Genomic DNA, 13762 nt, shown 5'->3' with positions numbered 1-13762 from the left:
TTACCCACCACCTGGTTCCCCCAACCTCCCACCCCCGCCGCTTCTGTCTATAACTTCATAGTGAAGATAAGAAGTCTGCATTTATAATTCAGATCTGAGAGATTAAGTAGTAAGAATCCAATAAAAACAGAAAATCTTCTCCAGGATCTAACTAGCCTAGAAGCAAAGCACTCCCCTTTCGTATTTTCTGTACTATTTATTAGATTAATGCACCAACGGACAGTGGAAAGTGGGAAGAATAGGGACTTTGGATCAGGCAGATCTGAGTTCATCGCCCGGGAGCAGAGCTTCCAAATCTTGGAAGTAGCTTTCTTGCTCACATAGTGGAAATACTGTCTTCTTTTTAGAGCTCTTACGGAGATGAAAAGAAATAGTCTTCATAACATATCTACTAAGTAATGCATGCCTTTTAAATTGTACTGTTGCTTCTGATACACTTTGGGTCTAAAGTTCAGTGAGTCCCTCACAGTGGACAGTCCAGGAAGGAAATATATTTATTGAAATGTACTTTAAGAGCTGTGCATCTTAACTTAGGTCATGTTTGTTACAGATGGAAATTGTACATCCTTTTTTAAAATTATTAAATATCACTTGAAATTTCAAAGCGTTAGGTATCATTACTAAAAAGAAATTGAATAAACAGAATGAAGAAGACTTACCTTGTGTTGAATAGAAGTTTTCTTCACGTAGGCTTTGTACATTACTTCAAAAAATTCTTGTCATATCTTTTGATTTTTTGTTATTGATCTTGTTATGTAAATGAGGTCGTTTCTTTCATGTTTCTTCTCAATGGTGGTTGATTACAGATGTATCTTTTTATAGTGCACTTCAGTCTAGAATAGAATTCTGCAAAACAGGCAAAAGTGACACTATTATAAATGCAGATTTTCTCCTGCAACTCAGCCCAAGTTAATGTGGACTATTAATCCATAGCTTCTTATCAGAAGTCCATTAAGGGTGTAGATGTCTGGAATATAATTATGCTGCAGCTCTGCGGATAATTGTAGAACTATTGATCTCCCTTTATTCTTATTTTATCTCCTTAAATTTTTATGGATTTAACCATAAGTCCATGGCTCTCTAAAAGATAACTTATTGCTGACAGTGCTGGGGCAGGGTGTGGTAATTCCTTAATGAATTGTTCCTGAGGACCACAGACGTCTTGAGACTTGATTTGCTAAAGTAGCAGATGGAAAGGGCAGCTCTTCTAAATATTAGTTTCTGGTGGGAAAAGCCAAATTAAAACTGTAATAGATAAAATTTGCGTACCATAAAATTCACCCATTTAAAGTGCACGGTGTTTTTCAAGTACAGTTACAGGGTGTGAAACCCCACGACACTCTAATTTGAGAACATTCTCATTCCTTTCCCGAGGAAATTTATACTCGCTGGCAGGTACACCATATCCTCTATGCTTCCTCCCGTCCTGTGCTCACTATTACTAATTAGTAATATTAGTAGCACACTTTCTGTCTCTAGACATTTTCTTCTTCTGGAAACTCGGTGCAAGTGGAATCATAGAACATACAGTCTTTTTTTGACTGGATTCTCTCGCTTGGCATAGTATTTTCCAGGGCCCACCCACGTGGTAGGATACATCAGTACTTCTTACACTGAATATTTCATTGGACAGTATACCGTATTTTCTGTATGCTTTCAGCAGTTGATGGACACTGGGTTGTTTCACTTTGGGGCCCTTATAGACAATGCTGATGTGAACATTGGCATGCAGGTTTTCCTGCGGACCTCTGTTCTCACTCCTCTTGGGGACACGTTTACCTGTGGAGCTGCTGGATCCTGTGATAAATCTATGTTTAACATCCTGAGGAACAAACTGTTTTCTGAAGCAGATGTGTCATTTTATATTCCTGCCACAATGTATGAGGGATCTCATCTCTTCATACCCTCACCAACACCTGCTTCTGTCTTTATTTTAGCTATCCTAGTGTGTCTCCAGTGGTATCTCATTATGGTTTTGGTTTGCATTTCCCTAATGACTAATGATTTTGCACATTTGTGTGTGTGTGTGCCTGTTACCATTTGTATATTTTCCTTGGAGAGAGGTCTATACACATCCTTTGCCCATTTACCATTGGTTTAGTTATCTTATTATTGACTTGTATGAGATCTTTACATATTCTGGAGAGAAGTCTCTTATCAGATATATGCTTTGTAAATATTTTCTCCCATTCTGTGGTTTGTTTCTACTTTATTTAATAATATTAATTATTTGATAGCAGCCCAAAGGTTTTTAATTTTGATGAAGCCCAATTTACCTATTTTTTTCCACTTCTTTTGTGTGTCGTATCTAAGAAGTCATTGCCTGCCCCAATCATGAAGATATATTTTTATGTTTTCTTCTAAGAGAAAGATATTAAATTTAATGTGTCCTCTAAGACAGTGTCCTTGGATGTGTCCTTGGATGTTAGCTGACGATTGAGAGGGGGTCCTTCAGGACGAGGGAGCCACCCCTGGGACAGGGAGCTGCACATCCGTGGGGGAGGGAAGCCCTGTCAGTGGCAGGAACAGTGGTGGAGGTGAGAAAGCAGATAGGAAAGGAAAGGACTCTGTCAGGCACAGGTCAGAACCACAGTGGTCACGACCTCAATTTTTATGAAGAGGAATTTTAAGACTATGCTTGTTGACTCAACATTTGTGGAGCAGTCCGGACATCTAATTAGAAAAATGTGCTGTGGCCCACCCGTGGGGTTCCCTTCAATAGGCGGCTGAGGCAGGGGGATGAGAACTCCAGGTGGGTTGCAGAAAGCGTCCTCCCCAGGGAAACCCAGAGTGTGAGACCCTGGAGTGCAGGTGTGAGGGGTCTCCACACACTTTCCTGCTCACTGTGGACACAGCTAGGCATCCTCACTGTGCTCCAAGAGCCTGTTGCTGACCCAGATGCTCAGGCAAGTGAGGGTGGGGGCAGATGGTCTCCTGGGCACCCCCTTAGTTCCTTCAGCTAGCACAGAGGCTTGCCTGAACAGAGTTGAATCCCCATTCCCATTTCTCAATGCTGTCACATTCAGACTTCGGTGGTGTTAATTACAAGTATGTCCAATATAGAAAGCTGCACTAAAATGGTAAGGAAATGAACTTGAAGCACTTTGGAAGTAAAAGTACTAAGACTTTAACTCCTCATTTACCGAAGTCGGGATTTTGAAGGGCATATGTTTCTGCCTAACTCTTTTTGTATTTCCCAAATATTTTCCTATAACCATGAAGAACTTTTAGAATCAGAAACAAAGTTTTAAAAATTATAGACGAGGAAATTCCATATTACTTCAGAGTTCTTGATCTTTTAGCAAAAAGCCAAATCAGACGGAAGGGACCAGGTCCCCACCTGGGACTGAATGGGGCGCACCTTTCAGTGTTTGCCATGTAACAGTTTACAGGTCCCAGACTCCACCGTGGCCAAGGTACCAGCGACCGGCACTTGCAGGACTGAAACTTGGACCCCTTCTTTGGATTCCAGATCCCACTTGGTAGGTTTCCCCGAGTCAACATTCTTGGCCTGACCTGAGTATGTCTTACTTGTCGGTGGGGAGAGACTGCCAGCGCCCTGCGCAGGGGACAGGCCCACAGGCGGTTCTGGTCCAGGAACAGCGACAGCAGGGGTGCTAGTGTCACATGAGAGCACAGAGGGTAAGGGAACTAGTCCGTACCGACTGCTCCATGGGGATACAGCCCACCTCCTGCGCCACTTGCTGCAGCGGAGACTGACTCGGCTCCCTAGAGCCTGCAGCCAGTGCTCTCTTTTCAGCCGGACCATCCCGGTGCACAGGCACCTGGCACCTGCCGCAGGTTCAAGTGAGGAGCACGAGAGACATCGTGCTCCCCTTTGCTCAAGGTTTTACCATCTTTCTTACAGTAAATCAAGGACATTTTTTTCTGTACTTCATAGCATGAAAAATATTTGAGGATCGAGAAGATAATCGGCATTATTGATCCCCTTCTCGTTATTTATATTTTCTTTTCTTTTTTTAAGATTTTATTTATTTATTTGACAGACAGAGATCACAAATAGGCAGAGAGGTAGGTAGAGAGAGAGAGGGGGAAGCAGGCTCCCTGCTGAGCAGAGAGCCCAATGCAGGGCTCGATCCCAGGACCCTGAGATCATGACCTGAGCCGAAGGCCGAGGCTTTAACCCACTTAGCCACCCAGGCGCCCCTTTATATTGGTTTTTCACCGAGCAGTTGTTTGTTAATCGATGTCTATGATACATTAAGTAGATAAACTGTTTTTGGCTTATTTTCGCTAGACTTTAATAGAAATAATTCGAGATGTGAGCCACTCATATTACATTTTTAATATCCTCTTTTTTTTTCCTGAGTCAGATAGTCCAATTTTTAATTCTTTTTTTCTTTTTAAGCAGACTCCACACCCAGTGGAGCCCAAGATGCGGTTTGAACTCACCACCCTGAGGTCAAGACCTGAGCTGAGATCAAGGGTCAGACACAACCGACTGAGTTACTCTGCTGCTCCCCAATTTTGGATTCTTTAACTAGTTCAGGGAACTCTATGCTATTTTCAAAATTCATTAATAAATGGCTGCTAATCACTTTTTCCACCAACTATAATCTCCATTAATTGGGTCCTCTGAACAGTACGGTATCAAGTGAGGTTCTGAATAAAGCATTCGATAAATAATTGTATGAATGAATGGATTGATGATTCTAAGGCACTATAGTGCCAAATAACCAACTTTTCAAAAATGTTATTATTAATTTTTAAAAAATAATTTTCTTTACATTTCAGTATGCATTTTGTGCAATCTGCTTTTTCATGTATAGCCATGAACATGCATATAACTTGCTACTTTGAATACATAACTTTTCCTAGATGTTACCCATGGTGCATTTAACTTACTCTAGTAAAATAATACAAACAGAAAACTCAATAAATTTGGAGTTCTTTTCACATTTTAAAATTTCTATGTATTTCTAAGAAAATGAAAGAAGCTGGCTTTTGTGGTACACAAGTCATAGGAATGTAATAATAATTTACTTATAAAACCATAAGTTTAGGCTGAAAAGACCCCAAGGGGTGTGGTAGGGCAATGGTGTTGAAATCACGATCAGGAGGAGTTGGTTATGGCACTCTCAAACTCTCCTCCTGCCTGTGCCCAGGACAGAAGTTCTGCAATGTGAGAGAAACATGGGAGGCCAAGGAGATAAGGCATAAGAGACCTATTTTAATAAGGAACAGTCAAAATTAAGCATAACCTTAGAAATATTTGAGAATGAGGGAGAATTTCCTTAGTTATTAAAAGAAAATTCATAGCTACAGGGACACCTGGGTGGCTCAGTTGGTAGAGCATCTGACTCTTGATTTTGGCTCAGGTCATAGTCTCATTGTCCTGGGATGGAGACCTGCCTGGGCCTCTGTGCTCAGCATGGAGTCTCCGTAATGATTCTGTCTCTCCCTCTCCCTCTGCCCCTCCTCCTGCTTGGGCACACACTTTCTCTCTCTCTAATAATATAAATCTGTAAAAAGAAATCATAGCTACAAATCACTGGAAAAATGTAGACACTTAATATTGTAATCAAAATACAGATTGTGTTTTGATTTGAAATTTAGCTTTTCTTGAAAATAATTAGGATAGAAATGTATGTTCCTGGGTGAGAGAGTTACTCATGGCAGACCTTCACTAATCACAACTAGGAAAAGTAGAATAAACCATAAAAAGTTACATGTTTGAAGGCATGAGATACAGGTAGAAACAGCAGTACTGAATGAGCTAAAATTTTAAGGATGGCAAATTTTGGGAAAGAACTAATAACAAGCAGTTGTTATTTCCCCTGTTGTCAGAAAGAAAAGAAAACTAACAAAAATTTTAGTAGTCATATGAGCTGGAATCATAAAATTGGAGAGTATAGGGGACCCCAGAAAGCGTTTGCTGATTTCTACACCAGACAGGAAAAGGCATATTCCAAAATCTCCCGAAAGGCAGTAAAATGTCCACTAACCTCACAATCCTTAGGAAGCCAGGCATCCCCAAGTCCCCCGGCCTAATTAAGGTGAGATGAAGGAGACCTGAGGAAGTTCTGGAGAGAGTGATGATTTGATACTGAGGAGTACAGCTGTGTTTTATTCGAACATATTCTGTGTTTTTACCAGAGAGCGTCTGCTGGGGGACAGAAAAATTGGGAGAGATTTTAACACTTAACAAAATGCATGTAGATGTCAGCCATGCTGTTTTGTGACTCAGCAGCTCACCGTGTCTTTTTTCTGAGTAGCAGCCCAGTACACAGGTATACAGTGTGTTTATCCTTTCATCTGCTCAAGGACATCTTGGCTGTTTACATTCTTTGTCAACAGTGAATGGCAATCTTAAAGGCTCACATAAAACATTTATTGTTTTTGTTTTAGCAGTGCTGATTGTGGTATCTCATCATGTTTTTAATTTGAACTTCCCAAAAGACCAATACTACTGTGCATTCTGTTATATCCATTGATAATTTTACTCTGGGCTAGTTAGCATGCTGCTGGGGATGAAATTTGGGTGATGGTGAAATTCTCTGATTTTCTTTTTTTTTTTTTCCATTTTATTTATTTTTTCAGCGTAACAGTATTCATTCTTTTTGCACAACACCCAGTGCTCCATGCAAAACGTGCCCTCCCCATTACCCACCACCTGTTCCCCCAACCTCCCACCCCTGACCCTTCAAAACCCTCAGGTTGTTTTTCAGAGAATTCTCTGATTTTCTAATTAAACCTCAGCTTCAGGCAATTACTTTTTTTAAGGATTTTTTTTTCTTTTTTAAGAGATTGAACCTTGGTCTTAAGAATATGGATGTCACCATTGTTCCTGCCCTTCTTCCAGAAATAGAGCTTTATTTTTCCCTCCTTCATCTTGAATGGGTTTCCATTATGCATCCACAGCCTGTGGATTTGCCACTCTGACCTCTGCAGGTTGAGGCTCTTATCCACTTGGAAAGATATCGGGGAAGGTAGAATTTCGGTGGTGGTCTCCATTTCCTTTTCCCAGGACCCAGACTATGATTTAATTCATCTTTCTTCTGTAGGCTAAGGCCTTTGTGTTGTAGGGAAAATAAGGAGGGATGGGTCTGGGTGGAGTGTTGGCCAAGGCTGCTTCTTCCTCAGCCATTACCTTTCTTAGCATTCTCCTCATCTTCCCTGCAGTTGTTAGGTGGGGTTCCTAGAGGAAATACCTGCAAGAGGGTGAAATCCCTCCTTTACGGTAGTGGTCCCCAGGGGCTTCACACTCTCAGTAATGTCCATGCTTCAACAACTTGTTAAAAATTTTTCTTGTTTGATATTTCTATTTGTTTATATGACATTTGGCCACTTGTGTCTCAGGGAAGCAAATGCTCTGGGGCCGTTCTTCCTGCAGGCACCTGTCTCTGTAGCTGTGACTTCTGTTCTTTCACGGTCTCATAGAAATTAGTCAACTTTCAGCTTTATAGCTTTTTTCTTATTTTAAGGATGGGAGTGATGCTCTTTCTAGCTCTCTCTATATCTCATCTAAAATCAGATGGAATTCCACTTGTCAAATGTTGAAGCTGTTGGCTGATAGACTAAAGACTGAGCTGAAAATCTTTAGAGGACAAAAGTGGGTCTCTTAAACTCACCTTCTGTGTTTTAATTTTAGATATTGTACTTTTTAATTCTAGAATATCCACTTTAAGGCTATGTTGTTGGAAGACCTATGAATCTTTCAGTTAGAAGCTATTGAGGGCCCCACCTGAAAAGGAAGGATGAAGGAGAGGGAAACTAAAACTTACCTAAACTGAAATTTAGTGATTAGATGGATGTTACCAACCACTTACTGTTTTTGCCTAATGGGAGAGAGGGACAAGTGATGGAAGATACCATCTGGACCCTCAAAGGTTCTTTTGTCTGAAATATGTTGCATACAGTTAAAAATTACAAGATATGCAAGGAGGTAATACAGTATGGCTAAAACCAACAAGAAATAAACAAACAGGATAATAAAACTCTTAGAAACAAGTCTGACAGATAATCCAGAAAATAACCTTAGCAGACCTTGCAGTAATTGTGATTAATATGCTGAAGAAAAAAAGAGAAAAATAGACACAAAAATGAATGAGAATTTTTACCAGAGAATTAGACATTATATAAAAGCAAAATCCATAGCTTATAACTGAAAAATATGTATGTGAAATTAAGAACAGGATGGATAGGTTTAAGAATGGATTGGATAGAATAAGATTATTGAACTGGTCAATAGAAAATGCCCACAGTATAACACAGAGAAAACCAAGAATAGAAAAGAACAGGAGAGACACGTGGGACTTACCCAAAGTTCCCAGTATATGTGCAGTTAGAGTCCAAATAGAAGGGAATTAAAATGGGGCAGAAAAAATATTCAAAGAGATATTTTATCTGTAAACATTTCTTAGGTTTTAAAAAATATAGCAATGATATCAGCAAAATGGCAAAGTAGAAAATCCCAAGGACTGATTTCCACATATAACACACACACACACACACACACACACACACACACACACACACACTCACATCAGAAGCTGTATGAATCAATTTGTAAGAGTTTTGAAAACAGTAAAAGTTTGTAGAAACCAAGCAATAGTCATCTTAACCCCATCCCCTTCCTGACCTGGTAATAGTCTCAGTCTTAAGCTGGTAGCAACCTGGTTCCCAGTTTTCCCCTTAAATTAGAGGAACAGACTTTTTTTTTCCAAGTTATTTTATACATCTTCTGTAATCTGAAAATTCCCAAAAGGCTGATGTAAGGCATTCATTCCCATCTTGCATAACTTGGAACACAAGCAGGAAAAGTAATGGGAACTGTTTGTAAAAGCTAGGAGAGCTATACTCACAGATGCCTGGAGCAAGAGATTACAAGTAGAGATATAGAATAGACCATCTAAGGTCCAGAGAAGCTGGGATGTGACTCTTTTGGAAATCAGGATATTCAAAAGCATCCACATATAAGGGGAGAAATGAGAAAACCATGTCCATGCCCAGAAAAGATGTATGCTCAGAAAGGATCTGAGAGCACCTTAAACTTTCAGTAGGGTGAAAAATAAAACAGAAAAATAAACAGAGAATCAGTGAGGTATGGGACAGTCCCAACCAAGCCAGCGTAAGAATTATGGGAGTCCTAGGAAAAGACGAGAGATAAAGGGATAGAAAGAGCGTTTGAAGAAATGATGTAGAAGTTTTTCCAAATTGGATTAAAGACATAAATAATGTAAGCCTAAGAAGTTCAACAAACTCCATGTTGAATAAACCCAAAGATAGTCACACTGAATCACACTAATGAAGTTATCAAAAAAAAAAAACAAAGGCTAAGAGAGGATCTTGAAAGCAGCAAGAGAGAAATGAGTGATCATATGCAAGGGATCCTCAGGAAGATTGCCAGGCAATTTCATACAAGAAACCTTGGAGATCTGAAGGCTATGGGATGATATGTTCAGAGAGCTGAGAGAAGAATGCTGTCAACTGAGAATTTTATAATCAGCAAAATTGTCCTTCATTTTTGAGGGAACAATTAAAGAAATTAGACACTTCCAGGTAAACAAAATCTGATAAAATTCCTGACCACAGACCTCACCACAAAAAATAGTATATCCTTCAGACGGAAATAAAACAACTTTAGACAGCAAGTAGAACCCATAGGAAGATATAAAGATCTCTGGTAAAGGTAAACACATGAGCAAATACAAAAGTCACTTTGCTAAAAATCAAGGAAACCTGAAATGCCAAAACATCCTGGAAAAGAAGAACAAAACTGGAGGACTCCCATTTCCTGATTTTGAAATGTATTCTACACCTTCAGTAATCACAGGAACATGGTATTGGAATAAAGATGGAAGTACAAATGAATGGACTAGAGAGCCCAGAAATAAACTCATACATGTATTGTGAAATTATTTTTAGCAAGGCGCCAAAACCATTCAATAGGGAAGAAAACAATCTTTTGAGCAAATGGTCCTGGGAAAACTGGATACCTACATGGTAAAGGAAGAGGTTGGGTTCTGACCTAATACCATATACAGATATTGGTTTGGAATGTATCAGAGGCCTACATGTAAAGGCTAACATTATAAAAGTCATAAAGGAAAACGTAGGGAAAAGTCTTCATGACATTGGATTTGGTACTTCATTGAGGAGGACACCAAAGCCATGGGCAAGAAGAGAAAATTAATTTGACCTCATCAAATTTAAAAACTTTGTGCATCAAAGACATTAGCAAGAGTGGGAAAAATAGCATAGAATGGAAGAAAATATTTTCAAATGATATATTTGATAAGGGGTTAATATCCAGAATATACAAATACTACAACTCAAGAATAAAAAAACGAAGAGCCCCAATTAAAAAAAAAAAATGGGCAAGGACTTGAACAGACACTTCACCAATGAAGATACACAAATAGCCAAAAAACACATGAAAAAGGTGTAAATTACTCATTATTGGAGAAATGCAAGGCAAAGCCCTATGAGATACCACTTCACACTCAGTGGGGTGGCTATTCTCAAAAAAGCTGAAGACAACAAGCTTCGGTAAGGACATGGAGGACCAGAAATCCATATGCACTTTCAAATGGCACAGCTGCTGTGTGAAATTGTTAGTTCCTCAAAAAGCTGGATGATAAGATCTATCAATTTCACTTCCAGGTATTCACCATCCCCCTCCCCAAACTGAGAGCAATGACTCAGACAGATACTTGTACACCAACATTCACAGCAGTATTATTAATCACAGTAGCCAAGAGCTGAAAACAGCACAAGTGTCCATCAACAGAGGAATGCATGAACAAATATGGTGTCTGCATACAATGGAATATTATTCAGTCTTAAAAAAGAAAAAAAGTCTTGCTCATTGAACACGGGGCTAGATCTTAGGATTACTGTGTTGTTCTCCACCCCAGCCAGGCCCCAACAGAAGCAACCATGTCTAAGGGACCTGCAGTTGGCATTAATCTTGGCACCACCTACTCCTGCGTGGGTGTCTTCCAGCACGGGAAAGTGGAAATAATTGCCAATGATCAGGGAAACCGGACCACCCCAAGTTATGTCGCCTTCATGGACACCGAATGATTGATCGGTGATGCTGCGAAGAACCAAGTTGCGATGAACCCCACCAACACAGTTTTTGACGCCAAACGCCCGATTGGATGGAGATTTGATGATGCTGTTGTCCAGTCTGATATGAAGCACTGGTCTTTCATGGTGGTGAATGATGCTGGCAGGCCCAAGGTCCAAGTAGAATACAAGGGAGAGACAAAAAGCTTTTATCCAGAGGAAGTATCTTCCTCTGGATATGGATATGGTTTTGACAAAAATGAAGGAAATCGCAGAGGCTTATCTTGGGAAGACGGTTACCAATGCAGTTGTCACAGTACCTGCATACTTCAGTGATTCTCAGCGTCAGGCCACCAAAGATGCTGGAACTATTGCTGGTCTCAATGTACTTAGAATCATCAATGAGCCAACTGCTGCTGCTATTGCTTATGGCTTAGACAAAAAAGTTGGAGCTGAAAGGAATGTGCTGATCTTTGACTTAGGAGGTGGCACTTTTGATGTGTCAATCCTTACTATTGAAGATGGTATATTTGAGGTTAAGTCCATAGCTGGAGACACCCACTTAGGTGGAGAAGACTTTGACAACCGAATGGTCAACCATTTTATTGCAGAGTTCAAGCGCAAACATAAGAAAGATATCAGTGAAAACAAGAGGGCAGTTCGTCGTCTCTGTACTGCTTGTGAACGTGCTAAGCGTACACTTTCTTCCAGCACCCAGGCCAGTATTGAGATTGATTCTCTGCATGAAGGAATTGACTTCTATACCTCTATCACTCATGCCTGGTTTGAAGAATTAAATGCTGACCTGTTCCGTGGCACCCTGGACTCTGTAGAGAAAGCCCTTCGGGATGCCAAGTTAGACAGGTCTCAGATCCACGATATTGTCCTGGTGGGTGGTTCTATGCCTATCCCCAAGATCCAGAAACTTCTCCAAGATTTCTTCAGTGGAAAAGAACTGAATAAGAGCATCAATCCTGATGAGGCTCTTGCTTATGGTGCAGCTGTCCAGGCAGCCATCCTTTCTGGAGACAAATCTGAAAATATTCAAGATTTGCTGCTGTTAGATGTCACTCTACTTTCTTTAGGCATTGAAACTGCTGGAGGAGTCATGACTGTTCTCATCAAGCGTAATACTACCATTCCTACCAAACAGACACAGACCTTCACTACGTACTCCGACAACCAGCCTGGTGTGCTTATTCAGGTGTATGAAGGTGAGCATGCCATGACCAAGGACAACAACTTACTTGGAAAGTTCGAACTCACAGGCATACCTCCTGCCCCTCGTGGTGTCCCTCAGATTGAGGTCACTTTTGATATTGATGCTAATGTTATTCTCAATGTCTCTGCCATGGATAAGAGCACAGGAAAAGAGAACAAGATTACCATCACTAATGACAAGGGCTGCTTGAGCAAGGAAGATATTGAGTGCATGCATGGTCCAGGAATCTGAGAAGTACAAAGCTGAAGATGAGAAACAGCGGGACAAGGTGTCTTCCAAGAATTCACTTGAGTCTTACGTATTCAACATGAAAGCAACTGTTGAAGATGAAAAACTTCAGGGCAAGATAAATGATGAAGACAAACAGAAGATTCTTGACAAGTGCAATGAGATCATCAACTGGCTTGATAAGAACCAGACTGCAGAAAAGGAAGAATTTGAACACCAGCAGAAAGAGTTGGAGAAAGTCTGCAACCCCATCGTCACCAAGCTGTACCAGAGTGCAGGAGGCATGCCAGGAGGAATGCCTGGAGGCTTCCCTAGTGGTGGAGCTCCTCCCCCTGGTGGTGCCTCCTCTGGGCCCACCATTGAAGAGGTTGACTAAACCAACCTGAGAATAAATAGGTTGAGAATTGTTCCACACACAATATTCAAAGGACCCAAATTTGTAGCAAATTCCATGGCAGTTGTAACGTTGAGCTGCTATAGCAAAAAAACTGGGCATTCTTGATACTTGAATATGGAATATGTGCACAGGGAAAGGAAATAAACATTGCACTTTATAAGCACTGTATTGTTAAGTGGAAAATGCAATGTCTTAAATAAAACTGTATTTAAAATTGGCACCAAAAAAAAGAAAAGAAAAAAATCTTGACACATGCTCTTTATGTGAACCTCAAAAATATTACGCTAAGTGTAATGAGCCAAACACAAAGGAACAAATATTATATGAATCTGATTATGGGATGTACCCAGAATAATTAAGTGCATAGAGACAAAAAGCGGCAAAAAGGTTACCTGGGGCTGAGGGAAGGGGGAAATGGCGAGTTGCTGCTTAATGGGTGTAGAATGTCCTGAATGAAGAGAAAGTTCTGGAAATGGGTCATGATGATTAACATTATAAAAGTTAATGCTTCTAAATTGTACAGTTAAAAATGGTTAACAGCATGTCTGGATGGCTCAGTCAGTTAAGTGCCCAACTCTTGAGCTCAGTTCAGGTCTTGATCTCAGGGCTGTGAGTTCAAGTCCTGTGTTGGGCTCTATGCTGAGTGTGGAGTCTACTTTTTACAAAATGGTTAAAATGGCAGCTGTTATAGTAAATGGTAAAATGGTATGTGTCATGTATATTTGGCCATAATAAAAAATACATGATTTAGAAATAATATATAGGATTTATATCTCTACTAAGGTTAAGTGAAATTAATATCTATTATTTTATTTAACTGAATGATTAGTCTTTCACAATAGACCAAATGATTCTGGTGTTTGTAATATTTCTTGAAATTA

General features: G+C 40.1%; 1 pseudogene; it reads left to right on the top strand.

The window, feature by feature from the left end:
* Positions 1-2532: 2532 nt before the first annotated feature.
* On the top strand, positions 2533-13111 carry LOC123954930 (annotated as a pseudogene).
* Positions 13112-13762: the final 651 nt, after the last annotated feature.

This window comes from Meles meles, chromosome 13 (genome assembly GCF_922984935.1).
Source record: "Meles meles chromosome 13, mMelMel3.1 paternal haplotype, whole genome shotgun sequence".
NCBI classification, from domain to species: Eukaryota; Metazoa; Chordata; class Mammalia; order Carnivora; family Mustelidae; genus Meles; species Meles meles.
Note: the sequence above shows the minus strand (reverse complement) of the source record. Positions and strands in the feature narration are given on the sequence as shown.